At 51.6% G+C, this 27,025-nt stretch overlaps 23 non-coding genes across 23 annotated transcripts; 16 read left to right on the plus strand and 7 right to left on the minus strand.

Moving 5' to 3' along the window:
* Window positions 1-568: 568 nt before the first annotated feature.
* On the plus strand, window positions 569-641 carry Trnam-cau. Its single transcript has one exon. It is a non-coding gene; the product is annotated as a tRNA-Met (tRNA).
* Window positions 642-1,187: 546 nt separating this feature from the next.
* Window positions 1,188-1,261, plus strand: Trnai-aau. The gene has a single exon. It is a non-coding gene; the product is annotated as a tRNA-Ile (tRNA).
* A 592-nt stretch (window positions 1,262-1,853) lies between these two features.
* Trnaa-ugc lies at window positions 1,854-1,925 on the minus strand. Its single transcript has one exon. It is a non-coding gene; the product is annotated as a tRNA-Ala (tRNA).
* Window positions 1,926-4,181: 2,256 nt separating this feature from the next.
* Window positions 4,182-4,254, plus strand: Trnam-cau. The gene has a single exon. It is a non-coding gene; the product is annotated as a tRNA-Met (tRNA).
* Window positions 4,255-4,800: 546 nt separating this feature from the next.
* Window positions 4,801-4,874, plus strand: Trnai-aau. Its single transcript has one exon. It is a non-coding gene; the product is annotated as a tRNA-Ile (tRNA).
* A 592-nt stretch (window positions 4,875-5,466) lies between these two features.
* On the minus strand, window positions 5,467-5,538 carry Trnaa-ugc. The gene has a single exon. It is a non-coding gene; the product is annotated as a tRNA-Ala (tRNA).
* Window positions 5,539-7,817: 2,279 nt separating this feature from the next.
* Window positions 7,818-7,890, plus strand: Trnam-cau. Its single transcript has one exon. It is a non-coding gene; the product is annotated as a tRNA-Met (tRNA).
* Window positions 7,891-8,436: 546 nt separating this feature from the next.
* Window positions 8,437-8,510, plus strand: Trnai-aau. Its single transcript has one exon. It is a non-coding gene; the product is annotated as a tRNA-Ile (tRNA).
* A 592-nt stretch (window positions 8,511-9,102) lies between these two features.
* On the minus strand, window positions 9,103-9,174 carry Trnaa-ugc. The gene has a single exon. It is a non-coding gene; the product is annotated as a tRNA-Ala (tRNA).
* Window positions 9,175-11,433: 2,259 nt separating this feature from the next.
* Trnam-cau lies at window positions 11,434-11,506 on the plus strand. Its single transcript has one exon. It is a non-coding gene; the product is annotated as a tRNA-Met (tRNA).
* A 546-nt stretch (window positions 11,507-12,052) lies between these two features.
* Window positions 12,053-12,126, plus strand: Trnai-aau. The gene has a single exon. It is a non-coding gene; the product is annotated as a tRNA-Ile (tRNA).
* Window positions 12,127-12,718: 592 nt separating this feature from the next.
* Trnaa-ugc lies at window positions 12,719-12,790 on the minus strand. Its single transcript has one exon. It is a non-coding gene; the product is annotated as a tRNA-Ala (tRNA).
* A 2,270-nt stretch (window positions 12,791-15,060) lies between these two features.
* Trnam-cau lies at window positions 15,061-15,133 on the plus strand. The gene has a single exon. It is a non-coding gene; the product is annotated as a tRNA-Met (tRNA).
* Window positions 15,134-15,679: 546 nt separating this feature from the next.
* On the plus strand, window positions 15,680-15,753 carry Trnai-aau. The gene has a single exon. It is a non-coding gene; the product is annotated as a tRNA-Ile (tRNA).
* A 592-nt stretch (window positions 15,754-16,345) lies between these two features.
* On the minus strand, window positions 16,346-16,417 carry Trnaa-ugc. Its single transcript has one exon. It is a non-coding gene; the product is annotated as a tRNA-Ala (tRNA).
* A 2,275-nt stretch (window positions 16,418-18,692) lies between these two features.
* Window positions 18,693-18,765, plus strand: Trnam-cau. The gene has a single exon. It is a non-coding gene; the product is annotated as a tRNA-Met (tRNA).
* Window positions 18,766-19,311: 546 nt separating this feature from the next.
* Window positions 19,312-19,385, plus strand: Trnai-aau. The gene has a single exon. It is a non-coding gene; the product is annotated as a tRNA-Ile (tRNA).
* Window positions 19,386-19,977: 592 nt separating this feature from the next.
* On the minus strand, window positions 19,978-20,049 carry Trnaa-ugc. Its single transcript has one exon. It is a non-coding gene; the product is annotated as a tRNA-Ala (tRNA).
* Window positions 20,050-22,325: 2,276 nt separating this feature from the next.
* Window positions 22,326-22,398, plus strand: Trnam-cau. Its single transcript has one exon. It is a non-coding gene; the product is annotated as a tRNA-Met (tRNA).
* A 546-nt stretch (window positions 22,399-22,944) lies between these two features.
* Trnai-aau lies at window positions 22,945-23,018 on the plus strand. The gene has a single exon. It is a non-coding gene; the product is annotated as a tRNA-Ile (tRNA).
* Window positions 23,019-23,610: 592 nt separating this feature from the next.
* Trnaa-ugc lies at window positions 23,611-23,682 on the minus strand. The gene has a single exon. It is a non-coding gene; the product is annotated as a tRNA-Ala (tRNA).
* A 2,273-nt stretch (window positions 23,683-25,955) lies between these two features.
* Window positions 25,956-26,028, plus strand: Trnam-cau. The gene has a single exon. It is a non-coding gene; the product is annotated as a tRNA-Met (tRNA).
* A 546-nt stretch (window positions 26,029-26,574) lies between these two features.
* Window positions 26,575-26,648, plus strand: Trnai-aau. The gene has a single exon. It is a non-coding gene; the product is annotated as a tRNA-Ile (tRNA).
* Window positions 26,649-27,025: the final 377 nt, after the last annotated feature.

The following is a 27,025-nucleotide window of genomic DNA, read 5'->3' on the forward strand; positions in this document are numbered from 1 at the left end:
GACAGTCCAGCAAATATAGCGATGAAGCTCGCCGAAGAAGGCATATTTTGGTGAGAGTAAGGAGGGCTATAAGGGGAGTTGGGAGGCCAAAAAAAAAAAAAAAAAAAAAAAAAAAAAAAAAAAAAAAAAAAAAAAAGTGGTAGAATGCTCGCCTGCCACGCGGGCGGCCCGGGTTCGATTCCCGGCCGATGCATCGTTTTGCTTTTCCCGCGGTGCCGTGTGGCTTGCGCGCTTGAGATGCACGATCCACAAGAATGTATAGCGGGATTCCCTTGAGAAGAACCGAGAACGCAGCACGCGCGGTTCCCCACTCAGACGCTCGCGTCATGTTCTGCGGACTGGCGTCGGCCTGGCCTCACAAGTTGCTGTGTCCAGGTGCCTCCGAGGCAATGAACTTGAACGACGGGGAGTACTGCCCATCGTTGCAAAAGCTGCAGCACCACCACAATCAACTGGGCCGGCAATGCACGTGTAGCAACAGAACACGTTATCCACCAAGTAGTGTATCTCTGCGTCTAACAATGGGTACGCTACTTGCCCAGTTCCCAGGACCGACGGTCCGCCCCGTGCCTCGGTAGCGCAGTAGTCAGCGCGTAAGTCTCATAATTTTAAGGTCGTGAGTTCGATCCTCACCCGGGGCATTTAATTTTCTGTGACTCACGGTGGTGCTGTCGCTACGGCTCGAACTTATTTCTTGTTTGTTATCCACAACGTTTCAACGCTTCAGAGAGAAAATTTATACTTCCTGTTATTGATACTGACAGCTTTCCTTTTCCTCTTCTCCCAGTAGAGCATGAAGCCAAAAGCATTGCTCTGAGACTTTTGAGGTGCGCGCCTTGCCAGCCAGTATGCGCAATGACGTTCGCAAAGAGAGAAGGGTGCGAGAGACCATCCGATCCGTCGAACGGACGCCCAAATCCGGTGAGATCTAGTGGCTAGGATGCCTGGCTATCACCCCGGAGGCCCGGGCTCGATTGCCGGAACCGGAACGGAATTTTTTCCACACGAATCGTCTCAAGTTTCAGCAGTGCGTGCTGCCGTTTCCCGTCCTGCTCGCAGTACAGCTACTGTTTCGTGACCGCCAGCAGAACATAGACGGGCGAAGCAGACACACGGTGACCCTAGAAGTGGCGTGTGGCTTCATGCGACGTGTTTCCAGCGTAGGGCTGAGCAACCGTCCGCGTCGAGGCCCGTTAGCTCAGTTGGTTAGAGCGTCGTGCTAATAACGCGAAGGTCGTGGGTTCGATCCCCCCACGGGCCAGTAGACTTTTACTACTACGAAAAGGCAGCGCCGATTTCAGCTGGCGAGTGTGATGACCAAAAGATCATCGCCGTGCGTGGACGTTGGCAGAGGATCCGAACCCGACTCGTCGGGAAGCGCTGCAGCATTCGCTCGGCAATGGTCACAATATGTTGAATACGCTGGTTCTCATACGGCAAAGAGAAAATGAAAGAAAATGCCCGATTGCCGACGTGTAACAACTTTGGCCCTTGTCAGTGCTTGGGCGGGTGACCGCATGGGAACACAGGGTACTGTTGGCAATTTTGCTTCCTATTTTTCTTTCTCCTTTGTTTTCGCAGCTGCAGACCGATTCAGTGAGGGAGACGCCACCGTGAAATGAAGGGGCGTGCTGTGTGTCCACCGCCTCGCCTCTCCCTGCCTCTCTCAGTCGTTTCTCGTGCTTGTCGTTTTGATATAGGCCGACTGGAGAGCGTCAGCTCTCGCGTCAGCTGAGCAAAGTCGAGACAAGTCGAGACACACTGTAGGCTGGTCTGCAGCGAGTAAGAGGGAGAAAGAACATTAATTTAACGGCGCGTGGCAAAAGTACTCATACGCAAAGCTGAAAGCCTGCTGCGGTGGCCGGGAATCGAACCCGGATCAACTGCTTGCAAGGCAACTATGCTGACCTTTACACCACCACCGCACAACCGGGCGCCCCCACGCCGCGCTGTGTCGGCTTCCCGCCAGTCGGCAGCGGCCGAAGGTGATCGTAGCCCTAGGCGCATTACGAGGTAGGCTAGGGGAGCACATGCAGATGCATTCGCACGGCGTATCCATGCACATTTCGCACCCTTTGGCAAGAGTCGGCGCCGGCGACGCAAGAGGACGCAGAGGACGGCGTTCTGGCGGCATTTTTAGGCAGTACAGTGCAGGATTCAGCGTCTGCAGCATTTTCTCGACAGAATGCTACGGCGCTTGACGGCAGTCCCACGTTATCTCGAGACATCTGCTCGGGAAGCAGCGAAAGATTGCTACTGGTCTGAGCATCGGTGGTTCAGTGGTCCGCCCACGCTCTGAAGCGGCGCCCGTCTCTCTCGCGGCCACCCCGTATAAGATGTCCTACATACGGGAGTACTTTTTAACGAGGAGCTACGCTCTGTCAACGGCTACCGACAGACACAGGACCGCCCGCGGACTCTACGTTGCCCTGACTGGACAACCTCCGCGTCATAAACTGGTGTTCCGGAACCCTACAGTGGAATGGGTGAACGTGTGGGCAAACATCAACAACCCGGTGTTGCCGTCGGATGTGAGTGCGCTCTGGTTTAAGATCGTCAACAACACCCTAGCGACGAACCAGCGGCTTGCCGACATTCATCTCCTTCCCTCTGCCAACTGTGGTAGATGTGGGTGCTGTGGACACACGGGAACATCGTTTTGAGTGTGCATCGGTGTCGACGGTATGGCGGCTGTGTCAACGAATGGTCGCCCACATTAATCGAACGCCTCCTCACCTTGTGACTGTTCGTCGTGTGATAGTGCCTAACTTCAAAGCTTTCCCGCGGACGAAAAATAACGCCACTGTCTGGATCTTAGGGCATACGATTTATGCCCTTATCGATATGGCCGTCACTGATACTGTGATTTACCTGGATTATTTGTGGGCCCAGTATATGACACTGAAGGATTGCGTTCACTTTCGCGAACTGTTTGCGAATTTTTTGAAGGCGGCCTTGGATTACGGCTATGAAATGGAACTGCGGCAAACACCTTGAACTGAGATTTACTGAGCTGACGCGTTCTATTTTTACTTTCTTTTTCCTTCTTTTCTTTGTTTTATTTGCGTTATGGTTGGTGACTTGTGCCACACCCACACTACGGGTCGTTCTGGTTTTATCTCCAAGGGAGGAATGTCCTTTTACTTTTGAGGAATTTTATTTTGTTCACAAGACTTCATGGGTATTTTAGAAGATACAGCCTGTTTGTGTGGAACATTCATAGTTGCAGGAGTGTTTTTTTTCCAATCTCTTAAATTCTGTTTCCGGACTGTCGCGATTTCATTTTATTACTTTCCTGTGATTTCTGTTTCTTTCGTGTGATGCACACATCGACATAAACTGTCATGTTGTGCTGTTGTCCTGCGTTGACACCTGTTTTGTAACAACTCTCTGCTACATCGGAGTGACTGACGTTAGTCAGGAGGGACAATATATTTTTCTTTTAAGCGGAATATGAGTTTAGTTGAACTACGAGCAGAAGAGTTGAACCAGCGGAGGAAAGAAGACCGTCCACGAATTCCGCGATAAAATTTTTCTTAGTTCTCCATTTTTCTGTGGAAGAAGACACCACACTAACTGAGCAGAAGATGATTTTGTTTTAAGTTATACCACTGTTCCACGAAGTTCGACAGTCCAGCAAATATAGCGATGAAGCTCGCCGAAGAAGGCATATTTTGGTGAGAGTAAGGAGGGCTATAAGGGGAGTTGGGAGGCAAAAAAAAAAAAAAAAAAAAAAAAAAAAAAAAAAAGTGGTAGAATGCTCGCGTGCCACGCGGGCGGCCCGGGTTCGATTCCCGGCCGATGCATCGTTTTGCTTTTCCCGCGGTGCCGTGTGGCTTGCGCGCTTGAGATGCACGATCCACAAGAATGTATAGCGGGATTCCCTTGAGAAGAACCGAGAACGCAGCACGCGCGGTTCCCCACTCAGACGCTCGCGTCATGTTCTGCGGACTGGCGTCGGCCTGGCCTCACAAGTTGCTGTGTCCAGGTGCCTCCGAGGCAATGAACTTGAACGACGGGGAGTACTGCCCATCGTTGCAAAAGCTGCAGCACCACCACAATCAACTGGGCCGGCAATGCACGTGTAGCAACAGAACACGTTATCCACCAAGTAGTGTATCTCTGCGTCTAACAATGGGTACGCTACTTGCCCAGTTCCCAGGACCGACGGTCCGCCCCGTGCCTCGGTAGCGCAGTAGTCAGCGCGTAAGTCTCATAATTTTAAGGTCGTGAGTTCGATCCTCACCCGGGGCATTTAATTTTCTGTGACTCACGGTGGTGCTGTCGCTACGGCTCGAACTTATTTCTTGTTTGTTATCCACAACGTTTCAACGCTTCAGAGAGAAAATTTATACTTCCTGTTATTGATACTGACAGCTTTCCTTTTCCTCTTCTCCCAGTAGAGCATGAAGCCAAAAGCATTGCTCTGAGACTTTTGAGGTGCGCGCCTTGCCAGCCAGTATGCGCAATGACGTTCGCAAAGAGAGAAGGGTGCGAGAGACCATCCGATCCGTCGAACGGACGCCCAAATCCGGTGAGATCTAGTGGCTAGGATGCCTGGCTATCACCCCGGAGGCCCGGGCTCGATTGCCGGAACCGGAACGGAATTTTTTCCACACGAATCGTCTCAAGTTTCAGCAGTGCGTGCTGCCGTTTCCCGTCCTGCTCGCAGTACAGCTACTGTTTCGTGACCGCCAGCAGAACATAGACGGGCGAAGCAGACACACGGTGACCCTAGAAGTGGCGTGTGGCTTCATGCGACGTGTTTCCAGCGTAGGGCTGAGCAACCGTCCGCGTCGAGGCCCGTTAGCTCAGTTGGTTAGAGCGTCGTGCTAATAACGCGAAGGTCGTGGGTTCGATCCCCCCACGGGCCAGTGGGCTTTTACTACTACGAAAAGGCAGCGCCGATTTCAGCTGGCGAGTGTGATGACCAAAAGATCATCGCCCTGCGTGGACGTTGGCAGAGGATCCGAACCCGACTCGTCGGGAAGCGCTGCAGCATTCGCTCGGCAATGGTCACAATATGTTGAATACGCTGGTTCTCATACGGCAAAGAGAAAATGAAAGAAAATGCCCGATTGCCGACGTGTAACAACTTTGGCCCTTGTCAGTGCTTGGGCGGGTGACCGCATGGGAACACAGGGTACTGTTGGCAATTTTGCTTCCTATTTTTCTTTCTCCTTTGTTTTCGCAGCTGCAGACCGATTCAGTGAGGGAGACGCCACCGTGAAATGAAGGGGCGTGCTGTGTGTCCACCGCCTCGCCTCTCCCTGCCTCTCTCAGTCGTTTCTCGTGCTTGTCGTTTTGATATAGGCCGACTGGAGAGCGTCAGCTCTCGCGTCAGCTGAGCAAAGTCGAGACAAGTCGAGACACACTGTAGGCTGGTCTGCAGCGAGTAAGAGGGAGAAAGAACATTAATTTAACGGCGCGTGGCAAAAGTACTCATACGCAAAGCTGAAAGCCTGCTGCGGTGGCCGGGAATCGAACCCGGATCAACTGCTTGCAAGGCAACTATGCTGACCTTTACACCACCACCGCACAACCGGGCGCCCCCACGCCGCGCTGTGTCGGCTTCCCGCCAGTCGGCAGCGGCCGAAGGTGATCGTAGCCCTAGGCGCATTACGAGGTAGGCTAGGGGAGCACATGCAGATGCATTCGCACGGCGTATCCATGCACATTTCGCACCCTTTGGCAAGAGTCGGCGCCGGCGACGCAAGAGGACGCAGAGGACGGCGTTCTGGCGGCATTTTTAGGCAGTACAGTGCAGGATTCAGCGTCTGCAGCATTTTCTCGACAGAATGCTACGGCGCTTGACGGCAGTCCCACGTTATCTCGAGACATCTGCTCGGGAAGCAGCGAAAGATTGCTACTGGTCTGAGCATCGGTGGTTCAGTGGTCCGCCCACGCTCTGAAGCGGCGCCCGTCTCTCTCGCGGCCACCCCGTATAAGATGTCCTACATACGGGAGTACTTTTTAACGAGGAGCTACGCTCTGTCAACGGCTACCGACAGACACAGGACCGCCCGCGGACTCTACGTTGCCCTGACTGGACAACCTCCGCGTCATAAACTGGTGTTCCGGAACCCTACAGTGGAATGGGTGAACGTGTGGGCAAACATCAACAACCCGGTGTTGCCGTCGGATGTGAGTGCGCTCTGGTTTAAGATCGTCAACAACACCCTAGCGACGAACCAGCGGCTTGCCGACATTCATCTCCTTCCCTCTGCCAACTGTGGTAGATGTGGTGCTGTGGACACACGGGAACATCGTTTTGAGTGTGCATCGGTGTCGACGGTATGGCGGCTGTGTCAACGAATGGTCGCCCACATTAATCGAACGCCTCCTCACCTTGTGACTGTTCGTCGTGTGATAGTGCCTAACTTCAAAGCTTTCCCGCGGACGAAAAATAACGCCACTGTCTGGATCTTAGGGCATACGATTTATGCCCTTATCGATATGGCCGTCACTGATACTGTGATTTACCTGGATTATTTGTGGGCCCAGTATATGACACTGAAGGATTGCGTTCACTTTCGCGAACTGTTTGCGAATTTTTTGAAGGCGGCCTTGGATTACGGCTATGAAATGGAACTGCGGCAAACACCTTGAACTGAGATTTACTGAGCTGACGCGTTCTATTTTTACTTTCTTTTTCCTTCTTTTCTTTGTTTTATTTGCGTTATGGTTGGTGACTTGTGCCACACCCACACTACGGGTCGTTCTGGTTTTATCTCCAAGGGAGGAATGTCCTTTTACTTTTGAGGAATTTTATTTTGTTCACAAGACTTCATGGGTATTTTAGAAGATACAGCCTGTTTGTGTGGAACATTCATAGTTGCAGGAGTGTTTTTTTTCCAATCTCTTAAATTCTGTTTCCGGACTGTCGCGATTTCATTTTATTACTTTCCTGTGATTTCTGTTTCTTTCGTGTGATGCACACATCGACATAAACTGTCATGTTGTGCTGTTGTCCTGCGTTGACACCTGTTTTGTAACAACTCTCGGCTACATCGGAGTGACTGACGTTAGTCAGGAGGGACAATATATTTTTCTTTTAAGCGGAATATGAGTTTAGTTGAACTACGAGCAGAAGAGTTGAACCAGCGGAGGAAAGAAGACCGTCCACGAATTCCGCGATAAAATTTTTCTTAGTTCTCCATTTTTCTGTGGAAGAAGACACCACACTAACTGAGCAGAAGATGATTTTGTTTTAAGTTATACCACTGTTCCACGAAGTTCGACAGTCCAGCAAATATAGCGATGAAGCTCGCCGAAGAAGGCATATTTTGGTGAGAGTAAGGAGGGCTATAAGGGGAGTTGGGAGGCCAAAAAAAAAAAAAAAAAAAAAAAAAAAAAAAAAAAAAAAAAAAAAAAAAAAAAAAAAAGTGGTAGAATGCTCGCGTGCCACGCGGGCGGCCCGGGTTCGATTCCCGGCCGATGCATCGTTTTGCTTTTCCCGCGGTGCCGTGTGGCTTGCGCGCTTGAGATGCACGATCCACAAGAATGTATAGCGGGATTCCCTTGAGAAGAACCGAGAACGCAGCACGCGCGGTTCCCCACTCAGACGCTCGCGTCATGTTCTGCGGACTGGCGTCGGCCTGGCCTCACAAGTTGCTGTGTCCAGGTGCCTCCGAGGCAATGAACTTGAACGACGGGGAGTACTGCCCATCGTTGCAAAAGCTGCAGCACCACCACAATCAACTGGGCCGGCAATGCACGTGTAGCAACAGAACACGTTATCCACCAAGTAGTGTATCTCTGCGTCTAACAATGGGTACGCTACTTGCCCAGTTCCCAGGACCGACGGTCCGCCCCGTGCCTCGGTAGCGCAGTAGTCAGCGCGTAAGTCTCATAATTTTAAGGTCGTGAGTTCGATCCTCACCCGGGGCATTTAATTTTCTGTGACTCACGGTGGTGCTGTCGCTACGGCTCGAACTTATTTCTTGTTTGTTATCCACAACGTTTCAACGCTTCAGAGAGAAAATTTATACTTCCTGTTATTGATACTGACAGCTTTCCTTTTCCTCTTCTCCCAGTAGAGCATGAAGCCAAAAGCATTGCTCTGAGACTTTTGAGGTGCGCGCCTTGCCAGCCAGTATGCGCAATGACGTTCGCAAAGAGAGAAGGGTGCGAGAGACCATCCGATCCGTCGAACGGACGCCCAAATCCGGTGAGATCTAGTGGCTAGGATGCCTGGCTATCACCCCGGAGGCCCGGGCTCGATTGCCGGAACCGGAACGGAATTTTTTCCACACGAATCGTCTCAAGTTTCAGCAGTGCGTGCTGCCGTTTCCCGTCCTGCTCGCAGTACAGCTACTGTTTCGTGACCGCCAGCAGAACATAGACGGGCGAAGCAGACACACGGTGACCCTAGAAGTGGCGTGTGGCTTCATGCGACGTGTTTCCAGCGTAGGGCTGAGCAACCGTCCGCGTCGAGGCCCGTTAGCTCAGTTGGTTAGAGCGTCGTGCTAATAACGCGAAGGTCGTGGGTTCGATCCCCCCACGGGCCAGTGGGCTTTTACTACTACGAAAAGGCAGCGCCGATTTCAGCTGGCGAGTGTGATGACCAAAAGATCATCGCCCTGCGTGGACGTTGGCAGAGGATCCGAACCCGACTCGTCGGGAAGCGCTGCAGCATTCGCTCGGCAATGGTCACAATATGTTGAATACGCTGGTTCTCATACGGCAAAGAGAAAATGAAAGAAAATGCCCGATTGCCGACGTGTAACAACTTTGGCCCTTGTCAGTGCTTGGGCGGGTGACCGCATGGGAACACAGGGTACTGTTGGCAATTTTGCTTCCTATTTTTCTTTCTCCTTTGTTTTCGCAGCTGCAGACCGATTCAGTGAGGGAGACGCCACCGTGAAATGAAGGGGCGTGCTGTGTGTCCACCGCCTCGCCTCTCCCTGCCTCTCTCAGTCGTTTCTCGTGCTTGTCGTTTTGATATAGGCCGACTGGAGAGCGTCAGCTCTCGCGTCAGCTGAGCAAAGTCGAGACAAGTCGAGACACACTGTAGGCTGGTCTGCAGCGAGTAAGAGGGAGAAAGAACATTAATTTAACGGCGCGTGGCAAAAGTACTCATACGCAAAGCTGAAAGCCTGCTGCGGTGGCCGGGAATCGAACCCGGATCAACTGCTTGCAAGGCAACTATGCTGACCTTTACACCACCACCGCACAACCGGGCGCCCCCACGCCGCGCTGTGTCGGCTTCCCGCCAGTCGGCAGCGGCCGAAGGTGATCGTAGCCCTAGGCGCATTACGAGGTAGGCTAGGGGAGCACATGCAGATGCATTCGCACGGCGTATCCATGCACATTTCGCACCCTTTGGCAAGAGTCGGCGCCGGCGACGCAAGAGGACGCAGAGGACGGCGTTCTGGCGGCATTTTTAGGCAGTACAGTGCAGGATTCAGCGTCTGCAGCATTTTCTCGACAGAATGCTACGGCGCTTGACGGCAGTCCCACGTTATCTCGAGACATCTGCTCGGGAAGCAGCGAAAGATTGCTACTGGTCTGAGCATCGGTGGTTCAGTGGTCCGCCCACGCTCTGAAGCGGCGCCCGTCTCTCTCGCGGCCACCCCGTATAAGATGTCCTACATACGGGAGTACTTTTTAACGAGGAGCTACGCTCTGTCAACGGCTACCGACAGACACAGGACCGCCCGCGGACTCTACGTTGCCCTGACTGGACAACCTCCGCGTCATAAACTGGTGTTCCGGAACCCTACAGTGGAATGGGTGAACGTGTGGGCAAACATCAACAACCCGGTGTTGCCGTCGGATGTCAGTGCGCTCTGGTTTAAGATCGTCAACAACACCCTAGCGACGAACCAGCGGCTTGCCGACATTCATCTCCTTCCCTCTGCCAACTGTGGTAGATGTGGTGCTGTGGACACACGGGAACATCGTTTTGAGTGTGCATCGGTGTCGACGGTATGGCGGCTGTGTCAACGAATGGTCGCCCACATTAATCGAACGCCTCCTCACCTTGTGACTGTTCGTCGTGTGATAGTGCCTAACTTCAAAGCTTTCCCGCGGACGAAAAATAACGCCACTGTCTGGATCTTAGGGCATACGATTTATGCCCTTATCGATATGGCCGTCACTGATACTGTGATTTACCTGGATTATTTGTGGGCCCAGTATATGACACTGAAGGATTGCGTTCACTTTCGCGAACTGTTTGCGAATTTTTTGAAGGCGGCCTTGGATTACGGCTATGAAATGGAACTGCGGCAAACACCTTGAACTGAGATTTACTGAGCTGACGCGTTCTATTTTTACTTTCTTTTTCCTTCTTTTCTTTGTTTTATTTGCGTTATGGTTGGTGACTTGTGCCACACCCACACTACGGGTCGTTCTGGTTTTATCTCCAAGGGAGGAATGTCCTTTTACTTTTGAGGAATTTTATTTTGTTCACAAGACTTCATGGGTATTTTAGAAGATACAGCCTGTTTGTGTGGAACATTCATAGTTGCAGGAGTGTTTTTTTTCCAATCTCTTAAATTCTGTTTCCGGACTGTCGCGATTTCATTTTATTACTTTCCTGTGATTTCTGTTTCTTTCGTGTGATGCACACATCGACATAAACTGTCATGTTGTGCTGTTGTCCTGCGTTGACACCTGTTTTGTAACAACTCTCGGCTACATCGGAGTGACTGACGTTAGTCAGGAGGGACAATATATTTTTCTTTTAAGCGGAATATGAGTTTAGTTGAACTACGAGCAGAAGAGTTGAACCAGCGGAGGAAAGAAGACCGTCCACGAATTCCGCGATAAAATTTTTCTTAGTTCTCCATTTTTCTGTGGAAGAAGACACCACACTAACTGAGCAGAAGATGATTTTGTTTTAAGTTATACCACTGTTCCACGAAGTTCGACAGTCCAGCAAATATAGCGATGAAGCTCGCCGAAGAAGGCATATTTTGGTGAGAGTAAGGAGGGCTATAAGGGGAGTTGGGAGGCAAAAAAAAAAAAAAAAAAAAAAAAAAAAAAAAAAAAAAAGTGGTAGAATGCTCGCCTGCCACGCGGGCGGCCCGGGTTCGATTCCCGGCCGATGCATCGTTTTGCTTTTCCCGCGGTGCCGTGTGGCTTGCGCGCTTGAGATGCACGATCCACAAGAATGTATAGCGGGATTCCCTTGAGAAGAACCGAGAACGCAGCACGCGCGGTTCCCCACTCAGACGCTCGCGTCATGTTCTGCGGACTGGCGTCGGCCTGGCCTCACAAGTTGCTGTGTCCAGGTGCCTCCGAGGCAATGAACTTGAACGACGGGGAGTACTGCCCATCGTTGCAAAAGCTGCAGCACCACCACAATCAACTGGGCCGGCAATGCACGTGTAGCAACAGAACACGTTATCCACCAAGTAGTGTATCTCTGCGTCTAACAATGGGTACGCTACTTGCCCAGTTCCCAGGACCGACGGTCCGCCCCGTGCCTCGGTAGCGCAGTAGTCAGCGCGTAAGTCTCATAATTTTAAGGTCGTGAGTTCGATCCTCACCCGGGGCATTTAATTTTCTGTGACTCACGGTGGTGCTGTCGCTACGGCTCGAACTTATTTCTTGTTTGTTATCCACAACGTTTCAACGCTTCAGAGAGAAAATTTATACTTCCTGTTATTGATACTGACAGCTTTCCTTTTCCTCTTCTCCCAGTAGAGCATGAAGCCAAAAGCATTGCTCTGAGACTTTTGAGGTGCGCGCCTTGCCAGCCAGTATGCGCAATGACGTTCGCAAAGAGAGAAGGGTGCGAGAGACCATCCGATCCGTCGAACGGACGCCCAAATCCGGTGAGATCTAGTGGCTAGGATGCCTGGCTATCACCCCGGAGGCCCGGGCTCGATTGCCGGAACCGGAACGGAATTTTTTCCACACGAATCGTCTCAAGTTTCAGCAGTGCGTGCTGCCGTTTCCCGTCCTGCTCGCAGTACAGCTACTGTTTCGTGACCGCCAGCAGAACATAGACGGGCGAAGCAGACACACGGTGACCCTAGAAGTGGCGTGTGGCTTCATGCGACGTGTTTCCAGCGTAGGGCTGAGCAACCGTCCGCGTCGAGGCCCGTTAGCTCAGTTGGTTAGAGCGTCGTGCTAATAACGCGAAGGTCGTGGGTTCGATCCCCCCACGGGCCAGTAGACTTTTACTACTACGAAAAGGCAGCGCCGATTTCAGCTGGCGAGTGTGATGACCAAAAGATCATCGCCGTGCGTGGACGTTGGCAGAGGATCCGAACCCGACTCGTCGGGAAGCGCTGCAGCATTCGCTCGGCAATGGTCACAATATGTTGAATACGCTGGTTCTCATACGGCAAAGAGAAAATGAAAGAAAATGCCCGATTGCCGACGTGTAACAACTTTGGCCCTTGTCAGTGCTTGGGCGGGTGACCGCATGGGAACACAGGGTACTGTTGGCAATTTTGCTTCCTATTTTTCTTTCTCCTTTGTTTTCGCAGCTGCAGACCGATTCAGTGAGGGAGACGCCACCGTGAAATGAAGGGGCGTGCTGTGTGTCCACCGCCTCGCCTCTCCCTGCCTCTCTCAGTCGTTTCTCGTGCTTGTCGTTTTGATATAGGCCGACTGGAGAGCGTCAGCTCTCGCGTCAGCTGAGCAAAGTCGAGACAAGTCGAGACACACTGTAGGCTGGTCTGCAGCGAGTAAGAGGGAGAAAGAACATTAATTTAACGGCGCGTGGCAAAAGTACTCATACGCAAAGCTGAAAGCCTGCTGCGGTGGCCGGGAATCGAACCCGGATCAACTGCTTGCAAGGCAACTATGCTGACCTTTACACCACCACCGCACAACCGGGCGCCCCCACGCCGCGCTGTGTCGGCTTCCCGCCAGTCGGCAGCGGCCGAAGGTGATCGTAGCCCTAGGCGCATTACGAGGTAGGCTAGGGGAGCACATGCAGATGCATTCGCACGGCGTATCCATGCACATTTCGCACCCTTTGGCAAGAGTCGGCGCCGGCGACGCAAGAGGACGCAGAGGACGGCGTTCTGGCGGCATTTTTAGGCAGTACAGTGCAGGATTCAGCGTCTGCAGCATTTTCTCGACAGAATGCTACGGCGCTTGACGGCAGTCCCACGTTATCTCGAGACATCTGCTCGGGAAGCAGCGAAAGATTGCTACTGGTCTGAGCATCGGTGGTTCAGTGGTCCGCCCACGCTCTGAAGCGGCGCCCGTCTCTCTCGCGGCCACCCCGTATAAGATGTCCTACATACGGGAGTACTTTTTAACGAGGAGCTACGCTCTGTCAACGGCTACCGACAGACACAGGACCGCCCGCGGACTCTACGTTGCCCTGACTGGACAACCTCCGCGTCATAAACTGGTGTTCCGGAACCCTACAGTGGAATGGGTGAACGTGTGGGCAAACATCAACAACCCGGTGTTGCCGTCGGACGTGAGTGCGCTCTGGTTTAAGATCGTCAACAACACCCTAGCGACGAACCAGCGGCTTGCCGACATTCATCTCCTTCCCTCTGCCAACTGTGGTAGATGTGGTGCTGTGGACACACGGGAACATCGTTTTGAGTGTGCATCGGTGTCGACGGTATGGCGGCTGTGTCAACGAATGGTCGCCCACATTAATCGAACGCCTCCTCACCTTGTGACTGTTCGTCGTGTGATAGTGCCTAACTTCAAAGCTTTCCCGCGGACGAAAAATAACGCCACTGTCTGGATCTTAGGGCATACGATTTATGCCCTTATCGATATGGCCGTCACTGATACTGTGATTTACCTGGATTATTTGTGGGCCCAGTATATGACACTGAAGGATTGCGTTCACTTTCGCGAACTGTTTGCGAATTTTTTGAAGGCGGCCTTGGATTACGGCTATGAAATGGAACTGCGGCAAACACCTTGAACTGAGATTTACTGAGCTGACGCGTTCTATTTTTACTTTCTTTTTCCTTCTTTTCTTTGTTTTATTTGCGTTATGGTTGGTGACTTGTGCCACACCCACACTACGGGTCGTTCTGGTTTTATCTCCAAGGGAGGAATGTCCTTTTACTTTTGAGGAATTTTATTTTGTTCACAAGACTTCATGGGTATTTTAGAAGATACAGCCTGTTTGTGTGGAACATTCATAGTTGCAGGAGTGTTTTTTTTCCAATCTCTTAAATTCTGTTTCCGGACTGTCGCGATTTCATTTTATTACTTTCCTGTGATTTCTGTTTCTTTCGTGTGATGCACACATCGACATAAACTGTCATGTTGTGCTGTTGTCCTGCGTTGACACCTGTTTTGTAACAACTCTCGGCTACATCGGAGTGACTGACGTTAGTCAGGAGGGACAATATATTTTTCTTTTAAGCGGAATATGAGTTTAGTTGAACTACGAGCAGAAGAGTTGAACCAGCGGAGGAAAGAAGACCGTCCACGAATTCCGCGATAAAATTTTTCTTAGTTCTCCATTTTTCTGTGGAAGAAGACACCACACTAACTGAGCAGAAGATGATTTTGTTTTAAGTTATACCACTGTTCCACGAAGTTCGACAGTCCAGCAAATATAGCGATGAAGCTCGCCGAAGAAGGCATATTTTGGTGAGAGTAAGGAGGGCTATAAGGGGAGTTGGGAGGCCAAAAAAAAAAAAAAAAAAAAAAAAAAAAAAAAAAAAAAAAAAAAAAAAAGTGGTAGAATGCTCGCCTGCCACGCGGGCGGCCCGGGTTCGATTCCCGGCCGATGCATCGTTTTGCTTTTCCCGCGGTGCCGTGTGGCTTGCGCGCTTGAGATGCACGATCCACAAGAATGTATAGCGGGATTCCCTTGAGAAGAACCGAGAACGCAGCACGCGCGGTTCCCCACTCAGACGCTCGCGTCATGTTCTGCGGACTGGCGTCGGCCTGGCCTCACAAGTTGCTGTGTCCAGGTGCCTCCGAGGCAATGAACTTGAACGACGGGGAGTACTGCCCATCGTTGCAAAAGCTGCAGCACCACCACAATCAACTGGGCCGGCAATGCACGTGTAGCAACAGAACACGTTATCCACCAAGTAGTGTATCTCTGCGTCTAACAATGGGTACGCTACTTGCCCAGTTCCCAGGACCGACGGTCCGCCCCGTGCCTCGGTAGCGCAGTAGTCAGCGCGTAAGTCTCATAATTTTAAGGTCGTGAGTTCGATCCTCACCCGGGGCATTTAATTTTCTGTGACTCACGGTGGTGCTGTCGCTACGGCTCGAACTTATTTCTTGTTTGTTATCCACAACGTTTCAACGCTTCAGAGAGAAAATTTATACTTCCTGTTATTGATACTGACAGCTTTCCTTTTCCTCTTCTCCCAGTAGAGCATGAAGCCAAAAGCATTGCTCTGAGACTTTTGAGGTGCGCGCCTTGCCAGCCAGTATGCGCAATGACGTTCGCAAAGAGAGAAGGGTGCGAGAGACCATCCGATCCGTCGAACGGACGCCCAAATCCGGTGAGATCTAGTGGCTAGGATGCCTGGCTATCACCCCGGAGGCCCGGGCTCGATTGCCGGAACCGGAACGGAATTTTTTCCACACGAATCGTCTCAAGTTTCAGCAGTGCGTGCTGCCGTTTCCCGTCCTGCTCGCAGTACAGCTACTGTTTCGTGACCGCCAGCAGAACATAGACGGGCGAAGCAGACACACGGTGACCCTAGAAGTGGCGTGTGGCTTCATGCGACGTGTTTCCAGCGTAGGGCTGAGCAACCGTCCGCGTCGAGGCCCGTTAGCTCAGTTGGTTAGAGCGTCGTGCTAATAACGCGAAGGTCGTGGGTTCGATCCCCCCACGGGCCAGTAGGCTTTTACTACTACGAAAAGGCAGCGCCGATTTCAGCTGGCGAGTGTGATGACCAAAAGATCATCGCCGTGCGTGGACGTTGGCAGAGGATCCGAACCCGACTCGTCGGGAAGCGCTGCAGCATTCGCTCGGCAATGGTCACAATATGTTGAATACGCTGGTTCTCATACGGCAAAGAGAAAATGAAAGAAAATGCCCGATTGCCGACGTGTAACAACTTTGGCCCTTGTCAGTGCTTGGGCGGGTGACCGCATGGGAACACAGGGTACTGTTGGCAATTTTGCTTCCTATTTTTCTTTCTCCTTTGTTTTCGCAGCTGCAGACCGATTCAGTGAGGGAGACGCCACCGTGAAATGAAGGGGCGTGCTGTGTGTCCACCGCCTCGCCTCTCCCTGCCTCTCTCAGTCGTTTCTCGTGCTTGTCGTTTTGATATAGGCCGACTGGAGAGCGTCAGCTCTCGCGTCAGCTGAGCAAAGTCGAGACAAGTCGAGACACACTGTAGGCTGGTCTGCAGCGAGTAAGAGGGAGAAAGAACATTAATTTAACGGCGCGTGGCAAAAGTACTCATACGCAAAGCTGAAAGCCTGCTGCGGTGGCCGGGAATCGAACCCGGATCAACTGCTTGCAAGGCAACTATGCTGACCTTTACACCACCACCGCACAACCGGGCGCCCCCACGCCGCGCTGTGTCGGCTTCCCGCCAGTCGGCAGCGGCCGAAGGTGATCGTAGCCCTAGGCGCATTACGAGGTAGGCTAGGGGAGCACATGCAGATGCATTCGCACGGCGTATCCATGCACATTTCGCACCCTTTGGCAAGAGTCGGCGCCGGCGACGCAAGAGGACGCAGAGGACGGCGTTCTGGCGGCATTTTTAGGCAGTACAGTGCAGGATTCAGCGTCTGCAGCATTTTCTCGACAGAATGCTACGGCGCTTGACGGCAGTCCCACGTTATCTCGAGACATCTGCTCGGGAAGCAGCGAAAGATTGCTACTGGTCTGAGCATCGGTGGTTCAGTGGTCCGCCCACGCTCTGAAGCGGCGCCCGTCTCTCTCGCGACCACCCCGTATAAGATGTCCTACATACGGGAGTACTTTTTAACGAGGAGCTACGCTCTGTCAACGGCTACCGACAGACACAGGACCGCCCGCGGACTCTACGTTGCCCTGACTGGACAACCTCCGCGTCATAAACTGGTGTTCCGGAACCCTACAGTGGAATGGGTGAACGTGTGGGCAAACATCAACAACCCGGTGTTGCCGTCGGATGTCAGTGCGCTCTGGTTTAAGATCGTCAACAACACCCTAGCGACGAACCAGCGGCTTGCCGACATTCATCTCCTTCCCTCTGCCAACTGTGGTAGATGTGGTGCTGTGGACACACGGGAACATCGTTTTGAGTGTGCATCGGTGTCGACGGTATGGCGGCTGTGTCAACGAATGGTCGCCCACATTAATCGAACGCCTCCTCACCTTGTGACTGTTCGTCGTGTGATAGTGCCTAACTTCAAAGCTTTCCCGCGGACGAAAAATAACGCCACTGTCTGGATCTTAGGGCATACGATTTATGCCCTTATCGATATGGCCGTCACTGATACTGTGATTTACCTGGATTATTTGTGGGCCCAGTATATGACACTGAAGGATTGCGTTCACTTTCGCGAACTGTTTGCGAATTTTTTGAAGGCGGCCTTGGATTACGGCTATGAAATGGAACTGCGGCAAACACCTTGAACTGAGATTTACTGAGCTGACGCGTTCTATTTTTACTTTCTTTTTCCTTCTTTTCTTTGTTTTATTTGCGTTATGGTTGGTGACTTGTGCCACACCCACACTACGGGTCGTTCTGGTTTTATCTCCAAGGGAGGAATGTCCTTTTACTTTTGAGGAATTTTATTTTGTTCACAAGACTTCATGGGTATTTTAGAAGATACAGCCTGTTTGTGTGGAACATTCATAGTTGCAGGAGTGTTTTTTTTCCAATCTCTTAAATTCTGTTTCCGGACTGTCGCGATTTCATTTTATTACTTTCCTGTGATTTCTGTTTCTTTCGTGTGATGCACACATCGACATAAACTGTCATGTTGTGCTGTTGTCCTGCGTTGACACCTGTTTTGTAACAACTCTCGGCTACATCGGAGTGACTGACGTTAGTCAGGAGGGACAATATATTTTTCTTTTAAGCGGAATATGAGTTTAGTTGAACTACGAGCAGAAGAGTTGAACCAGCGGAGGAAAGAAGACCGTCCACGAATTCCGCGATAAAATTTTTCTTAGTTCTCCATTTTTCTGTGGAAGAAGACACCACACTAACTGAGCAGAAGATGATTTTGTTTTAAGTTATACCACTGTTCCACGAAGTTCGACAGTCCAGCAAATATAGCGATGAAGCTCGCCGAAGAAGGCATATTTTGGTGAGAGTAAGGAGGGCTATAAGGGGAGTTGGGAGGCCAAAAAAAAAAAAAAAAAAAAAAAAAAAAAAAAAAAAAAAAAAAAAAAAAAAAAAGTGGTAGAATGCTCGCCTGCCACGCGGGCGGCCCGGGTTCGATTCCCGGCCGATGCATCGTTTTGCTTTTCCCGCGGTGCCGTGTGGCTTGCGCGCTTGAGATGCACGATCCACAAGAATGTATAGCGGGATTCCCTTGAGAAGAACCGAGAACGCAGCACGCGCGGTTCCCCACTCAGACGCTCGCGTCATGTTCTGCGGACTGGCGTCGGCCTGGCCTCACAAGTTGCTGTGTCCAGGTGCCTCCGAGGCAATGAACTTGAACGACGGGGAGTACTGCCCATCGTTGCAAAAGCTGCAGCACCACCACAATCAACTGGGCCGGCAATGCACGTGTAGCAACAGAACACGTTATCCACCAAGTAGTGTATCTCTGCGTCTAACAATGGGTACGCTACTTGCCCAGTTCCCAGGACCGACGGTCCGCCCCGTGCCTCGGTAGCGCAGTAGTCAGCGCGTAAGTCTCATAATTTTAAGGTCGTGAGTTCGATCCTCACCCGGGGCATTTAATTTTCTGTGACTCACGGTGGTGCTGTCGCTACGGCTCGAACTTATTTCTTGTTTGTTATCCACAACGTTTCAACGCTTCAGAGAGAAAATTTATACTTCCTGTTATTGATACTGACAGCTTTCCTTTTCCTCTTCTCCCAGTAGAGCATGAAGCCAAAAGCATTGCTCTGAGACTTTTGAGGTGCGCGCCTTGCCAGCCAGTATGCGCAATGACGTTCGCAAAGAGAGAAGGGTGCGAGAGACCATCCGATCCGTCGAACGGACGCCCAAATCCGGTGAGATCTAGTGGCTAGGATGCCTGGCTATCACCCCGGAGGCCCGGGCTCGATTGCCGGAACCGGAACGGAATTTTTTCCACACGAATCGTCTCAAGTTTCAGCAGTGCGTGCTGCCGTTTCCCGTCCTGCTCGCAGTACAGCTACTGTTTCGTGACCGCCAGCAGAACATAGACGGGCGAAGCAGACACACGGTGACCCTAGAAGTGGCGTGTGGCTTCATGCGACGTGTTTCCAGCGTAGGGCTGAGCAACCGTCCGCGTCGAGGCCCGTTAGCTCAGTTGGTTAGAGCGTCGTGCTAATAACGCGAAGGTCGTGGGTTCGATCCCCCCACGGGCCAGTAGGCTTTTACTACTACGAAAAGGCAGCGCCGATTTCAGCTGGCGAGTGTGATGACCAAAAGATCATCGCCGTGCGTGGACGTTGGCAGAGGATCCGAACCCGACTCGTCGGGAAGCGCTGCAGCATTCGCTCGGCAATGGTCACAATATGTTGAATACGCTGGTTCTCATACGGCAAAGAGAAAATGAAAGAAAATGCCCGATTGCCGACGTGTAACAACTTTGGCCCTTGTCAGTGCTTGGGCGGGTGACCGCATGGGAACACAGGGTACTGTTGGCAATTTTGCTTCCTATTTTTCTTTCTCCTTTGTTTTCGCAGCTGCAGACCGATTCAGTGAGGGAGACGCCACCGTGAAATGAAGGGGCGTGCTGTGTGTCCACCGCCTCGCCTCTCCCTGCCTCTCTCAGTCGTTTCTCGTGCTTGTCGTTTTGATATAGGCCGACTGGAGAGCGTCAGCTCTCGCGTCAGCTGAGCAAAGTCGAGACAAGTCGAGACACACTGTAGGCTGGTCTGCAGCGAGTAAGAGGGAGAAAGAACATTAATTTAACGGCGCGTGGCAAAAGTACTCATACGCAAAGCTGAAAGCCTGCTGCGGTGGCCGGGAATCGAACCCGGATCAACTGCTTGCAAGGCAACTATGCTGACCTTTACACCACCACCGCACAACCGGGCGCCCCCACGCCGCGCTGTGTCGGCTTCCCGCCAGTCGGCAGCGGCCGAAGGTGATCGTAGCCCTAGGCGCATTACGAGGTAGGCTAGGGGAGCACATGCAGATGCATTCGCACGGCGTATCCATGCACATTTCGCACCCTTTGGCAAGAGTCGGCGCCGGCGACGCAAGAGGACGCAGAGGACGGCGTTCTGGCGGCATTTTTAGGCAGTACAGTGCAGGATTCAGCGTCTGCAGCATTTTCTCGACAGAATGCTACGGCGCTTGACGGCAGTCCCACGTTATCTCGAGACATCTGCTCGGGAAGCAGCGAAAGATTGCTACTGGTCTGAGCATCGGTGGTTCAGTGGTCCGCCCACGCTCTGAAGCGGCGCCCGTCTCTCTCGCGACCACCCCGTATAAGATGTCCTACATACGGGAGTACTTTTTAACGAGGAGCTACGCTCTGTCAACGGCTACCGACAGACACAGGACCGCCCGCGGACTCTACGTTGCCCTGACTGGACAACCTCCGCGTCATAAACTGGTGTTCCGGAACCCTACAGTGGAATGGGTGAACGTGTGGGCAAACATCAACAACCCGGTGTTGCCGTCGGATGTCAGTGCGCTCTGGTTTAAGATCGTCAACAACACCCTAGCGACGAACCAGCGGCTTGCCGACATTCATCTCCTTCCCTCTGCCAACTGTGGTAGATGTGGTGCTGTGGACACACGGGAACATCGTTTTGAGTGTGCATCGGTGTCGACGGTATGGCGGCTGTGTCAACGAATGGTCGCCCACATTAATCGAACGCCTCCTCACCTTGTGACTGTTCGTCGTGTGATAGTGCCTAACTTCAAAGCTTTCCCGCGGACGAAAAATAACGCCACTGTCTGGATCTTAGGGCATACGATTTATGCCCTTATCGATATGGCCGTCACTGATACTGTGATTTACCTGGATTATTTGTGGGCCCAGTATATGACACTGAAGGATTGCGTTCACTTTCGCGAACTGTTTGCGAATTTTTTGAAGGCGGCCTTGGATTACGGCTATGAAATGGAACTGCGGCAAACACCTTGAACTGAGATTTACTGAGCTGACGCGTTCTATTTTTACTTTCTTTTTCCTTCTTTTCTTTGTTTTATTTGCGTTATGGTTGGTGACTTGTGCCACACCCACACTACGGGTCGTTCTGGTTTTATCTCCAAGGGAGGAATGTCCTTTTACTTTTGAGGAATTTTATTTTGTTCACAAGACTTCATGGGTATTTTAGAAGATACAGCCTGTTTGTGTGGAACATTCATAGTTGCAGGAGTGTTTTTTTTCCAATCTCTTAAATTCTGTTTCCGGACTGTCGCGATTTCATTTTATTACTTTCCTGTGATTTCTGTTTCTTTCGTGTGATGCACACATCGACATAAACTGTCATGTTGTGCTGTTGTCCTGCGTTGACACCTGTTTTGTAACAACTCTCGGCTACATCGGAGTGACTGACGTTAGTCAGGAGGGACAATATATTTTTCTTTTAAGCGGAATATGAGTTTAGTTGAACTACGAGCAGAAGAGTTGAACCAGCGGAGGAAAGAAGACCGTCCACGAATTCCGCGATAAAATTTTTCTTAGTTCTCCATTTTTCTGTGGAAGAAGACACCACACTAACTGAGCAGAAGATGATTTTGTTTTAAGTTATACCACTGTTCCACGAAGTTCGACAGTCCAGCAAATATAGCGATGAAGCTCGCCGAAGAAGGCATATTTTGGTGAGAGTAAGGAGGGCTATAAGGGGAGTTGGGAGGCCAAAAAAAAAAAAAAAAAAAAAAAAAAAAAAAAAAAAAAAAAAAAAAAAAAAAAAAGTGGTAGAATGCTCGCCTGCCACGCGGGCGGCCCGGGTTCGATTCCCGGCCGATGCATCGTTTTGCTTTTCCCGCGGTGCCGTGTGGCTTGCGCGCTTGAGATGCACGATCCACAAGAATGTATAGCGGGATTCCCTTGAGAAGAACCGAGAACGCAGCACGCGCGGTTCCCCACTCAGACGCTCGCGTCATGTTCTGCGGACTGGCGTCGGCCTGGCCTCACAAGTTGCTGTGTCCAGGTGCCTCCGAGGCAATGAACTTGAACGACGGGGAGTACTGCCCATCGTTGCAAAAGCTGCAGCACCACCACAATCAACTGGGCCGGCAATGCACGTGTAGCAACAGAACACGTTATCCACCAAGTAGTGTATCTCTGCGTCTAACAATGGGTACGCTACTTGCCCAGTTCCCAGGACCGACGGTCCGCCCCGTGCCTCGGTAGCGCAGTAGTCAGCGCGTAAGTCTCATAATTTTAAGGTCGTGAGTTCGATCCTCACCCGGGGCATTTAATTTTCTGTGACTCACGGTGGTGCTGTCGCTACGGCTCGAACTTATTTCTTGTTTGTTATCCACAACGTTTCAACGCTTCAGAGAGAAAATTTATACTTCCTGTTATTGATACTGACAGCTTTCCTTTTCCTCTTCTCCCAGTAGAGCATGAAGCCAAAAGCATTGCTCTGAGACTTTTGAGGTGCGCGCCTTGCCAGCCAGTATGCGCAATGACGTTCGCAAAGAGAGAAGGGTGCGAGAGACCATCCGATCCGTCGAACGGACGCCCAAATCCGGTGAGATCTAGTGGCTAGGATGCCTGGCTATCACCCCGGAGGCCCGGGCTCGATTGCCGGAACCGGAACGGAATTTTTTCCACACGAATCGTCTCAAGTTTCAGCAGTGCGTGCTGCCGTTTCCCGTCCTGCTCGCAGTACAGCTACTGTTTCGTGACCGCCAGCAGAACATAGACGGGCGAAGCAGACACACGGTGACCCTAGAAGTGGCGTGTGGCTTCATGCGACGTGTTTCCAGCGTAGGGCTGAGCAACCGTCCGCGTCGAGGCCCGTTAGCTCAGTTGGTTAGAGCGTCGTGCTAATAACGCGAAGGTCGTGGGTTCGATCCCCCCACGGGCCAGTAGGCTTTTACTACTACGAAAAGGCAGCGCCGATTTCAGCTGGCGAGTGTGATGACCAAAAGATCATCGCCGTGCGTGGACGTTGGCAGAGGATCCGAACCCGACTCGTCGGGAAGCGCTGCAGCATTCGCTCGGCAATGGTCACAATATGTTGAATACGCTGGTTCTCATACGGCAAAGAGAAAATGAAAGAAAATGCCCGATTGCCGACGTGTAACAACTTTGGCCCTTGTCAGTGCTTGGGCGGGTGACCGCATGGGAACACAGGGTACTGTTGGCAATTTTGCTTCCTATTTTTCTTTCTCCTTTGTTTTCGCAGCTGCAGACCGATTCAGTGAGGGAGACGCCACCGTGAAATGAAGGGGCGTGCTGTGTGTCCACCGCCTCGCCTCTCCCTGCCTCTCTCAGTCGTTTCTCGTGCTTGTCGTTTTGATATAGGCCGACTGGAGAGCGTCAGCTCTCGCGTCAGCTGAGCAAAGTCGAGACAAGTCGAGACACACTGTAGGCTGGTCTGCAGCGAGTAAGAGGGAGAAAGAACATTAATTTAACGGCGCGTGGCAAAAGTACTCATACGCAAAGCTGAAAGCCTGCTGCGGTGGCCGGGAATCGAACCCGGATCAACTGCTTGCAAGGCAACTATGCTGACCTTTACACCACCACCGCACAACCGGGCGCCCCCACGCCGCGCTGTGTCGGCTTCCCGCCAGTCGGCAGCGGCCGAAGGTGATCGTAGCCCTAGGCGCATTACGAGGTAGGCTAGGGGAGCACATGCAGATGCATTCGCACGGCGTATCCATGCACATTTCGCACCCTTTGGCAAGAGTCGGCGCCGGCGACGCAAGAGGACGCAGAGGACGGCGTTCTGGCGGCATTTTTAGGCAGTACAGTGCAGGATTCAGCGTCTGCAGCATTTTCTCGACAGAATGCTACGGCGCTTGACGGCAGTCCCACGTTATCTCGAGACATCTGCTCGGGAAGCAGCGAAAGATTGCTACTGGTCTGAGCATCGGTGGTTCAGTGGTCCGCCCACGCTCTGAAGCGGCGCCCGTCTCTCTCGCGACCACCCCGTATAAGATGTCCTACATACGGGAGTACTTTTTAACGAGGAGCTACGCTCTGTCAACGGCTACCGACAGACACAGGACCGCCCGCGGACTCTACGTTGCCCTGACTGGACAACCTCCGCGTCATAAACTGGTGTTCCGGAACCCTACAGTGGAATGGGTGAACGTGTGGGCAAACATCAACAACCCGGTGTTGCCGTCGGATGTCAGTGCGCTCTGGTTTAAGATCGTCAACAACACCCTAGCGACGAACCAGCGGCTTGCCGACATTCATCTCCTTCCCTCTGCCAACTGTGGTAGATGTGGTGCTGTGGACACACGGGAACATCGTTTTGAGTGTGCATCGGTGTCGACGGTATGGCGGCTGTGTCAACGAATGGTCGCCCACATTAATCGAACGCCTCCTCACCTTGTGACTGTTCGTCGTGTGATAGTGCCTAACTTCAAAGCTTTCCCGCGGACGAAAAATAACGCCACTGTCTGGATCTTAGGGCATACGATTTATGCCCTTATCGATATGGCCGTCACTGATACTGTGATTTACCTGGATTATTTGTGGGCCCAGTATATGACACTGAAGGATTGCGTTCACTTTCGCGAACTGTTTGCGAATTTTTTGAAGGCGGCCTTGGATTACGGCTATTAAATGGAACTGCGGCAAACACCTTGAACTGAGATTTACTGAGCTGACGCGTTCTATTTTTACTTTCTTTTTCCTTCTTTTCTTTGTTTTATTTGCGTTATGGTTGGTGACTTGTGCCACACCCACACTACGGGTCGTTCTGGTTTTATCTCCAAGGGAGGAATGTCCTTTTACTTTTGAGGAATTTTATTTTGTTCACAAGACTTCATGGGTATTTTAGAAGATACAGCCTGTTTGTGTGGAACATTCATAGTTGCAGGAGTGTTTTTTTTCCAATCTCTTAAATTCTGTTTCCGGACTGTCGCGATTTCATTTTATTACTTTCCTGTGATTTCTGTTTCTTTCGTGTGATGCACACATCGACATAAACTGTCATGTTGTGCTGTTGTCCTGCGTTGACACCTGTTTTGTAACAACTCTCGGCTACATCGGAGTGACTGACGTTAGTCAGGAGGGACAATATATTTTTCTTTTAAGCGGAATATGAGTTTAGTTGAACTACGAGCAGAAGAGTTGAACCAGCGGAGGAAAGAAGACCGTCCACGAATTCCGCGATAAAATTTTTCTTAGTTCTCCATTTTTCTGTGGAAGAAGACACCACACTAACTGAGCAGAAGATGATTTTGTTTTAAGTTATACCACTGTTCCACGAAGTTCGACAGTCCAGCAAATATAGCGATGAAGCTCGCCGAAGAAGGCATATTTTGGTGAGAGTAAGGAGGGCTATAAGGGGAGTTGGGAGGCCAAAAAAAAAAAAAAAAAAAAAAAAAAAAAAAAAAAAAAAAAAAAAAAAAAAAGTGGTAGAATGCTCGCCTGCCACGCGGGCGGCCCGGGTTCGATTCCCGGCCGATGCATCGTTTTGCTTTTCCCGCGGTGCCGTGTGGCTTGCGCGCTTGAGATGCACGATCCACAAGAATGTATAGCGGGATTCCCTTGAGAAGAACCGAGAACGCAGCACGCGCGGTTCCCCACTCAGACGCTCGCGTCATGTTCTGCGGACTGGCGTCGGCCTGGCCTCACAAGTTGCTGTGTCCAGGTGCCTCCGAGGCAATGAACTTGAACGACGGGGAGTACTGCCCATCGTTGCAAAAGCTGCAGCACCACCACAATCAACTGGGCCGGCAATGCACGTGTAGCAACAGAACACGTTATCCACCAAGTAGTGTATCTCTGCGTCTAACAATGGGTACGCTACTTGCCCAGTTCCCAGGACCGACGGTCCGCCCCGTGCCTCGGTAGCGCAGTAGTCAGCGCGTAAGTCTCATAATTTTAAGGTCGTGAGTTCGATCCTCACCCGGGGCATTTAATTTTCTGTGACTCACGGTGGTGCTGTCGCTACGGCTCGAACTTATTTCTTGTTTGTTATCCACAACGTTTCAACGCTTCAGAGAGAAAATTTATACTTCCTGTTATTGATACTGACAGCTTTCCTTTTCCTCTTCTCCCAGTAGAGCATGAAGCCAAAAGCATTGCTCTGAGACTTTTGAGGTGCGCGCCTTGCCAGCCAGTATGCGCAATGACGTTCGCAAAGAGAGAAGGGTGCGAGAGACCATCCGATCCGTCGAACGGACGCCCAAATCCGGTGAGATCTAGTGGCTAGGATGCCTGGCTATCACCCCGGAGGCCCGGGCTCGATTGCCGGAACCGGAACGGAATTTTTTCCACACGAATCGTCTCAAGTTTCAGCAGTGCGTGCTGCCGTTTCCCGTCCTGCTCGCAGTACAGCTACTGTTTCGTGACCGCCAGCAGAACATAGACGGGCGAAGCAGACACACGGTGACCCTAGAAGTGGCGTGTGGCTTCATGCGACGTGTTTCCAGCGTAGGGCTGAGCAACCGTCCGCGTCGAGGCCCGTTAGCTCAGTTGGTTAGAGCGTCGTGCTAATAACGCGAAGGTCGTGGGTTCGATCCCCCCACGGGCCAGTAGGCTTTTACTACTACGAAAAGGCAGCGCCGATTTCAGCTGGCGAGTGTGATGACCAAAAGATCATCGCCGTGCGTGGACGTTGGCAGAGGATCCGAACCCGACTCGTCGGGAAGCGCTGCAGCATTCGCTCGGCAATGGTCACAATATGTTGAATACGCTGGTTCTCATACGGCAAAGAGAAAATGAAAGAAAATGCCCGATTGCCGACGTGTAACAACTTTGGCCCTTGTCAGTGCTTGGGCGGGTGACCGCATGGGAACACAGGGTACTGTTGGCAATTTTGCTTCCTATTTTTCTTTCTCCTTTGTTTTCGCAGCTGCAGACCGATTCAGTGAGGGAGACGCCACCGTGAAATGAAGGGGCGTGCTGTGTG

This window comes from Schistocerca piceifrons, unplaced genomic scaffold, assembly GCF_021461385.2.
Source record: "Schistocerca piceifrons isolate TAMUIC-IGC-003096 unplaced genomic scaffold, iqSchPice1.1 HiC_scaffold_681, whole genome shotgun sequence".
Lineage (NCBI taxonomy): Eukaryota > Metazoa > Arthropoda > Insecta > Orthoptera > Acrididae > Schistocerca > Schistocerca piceifrons.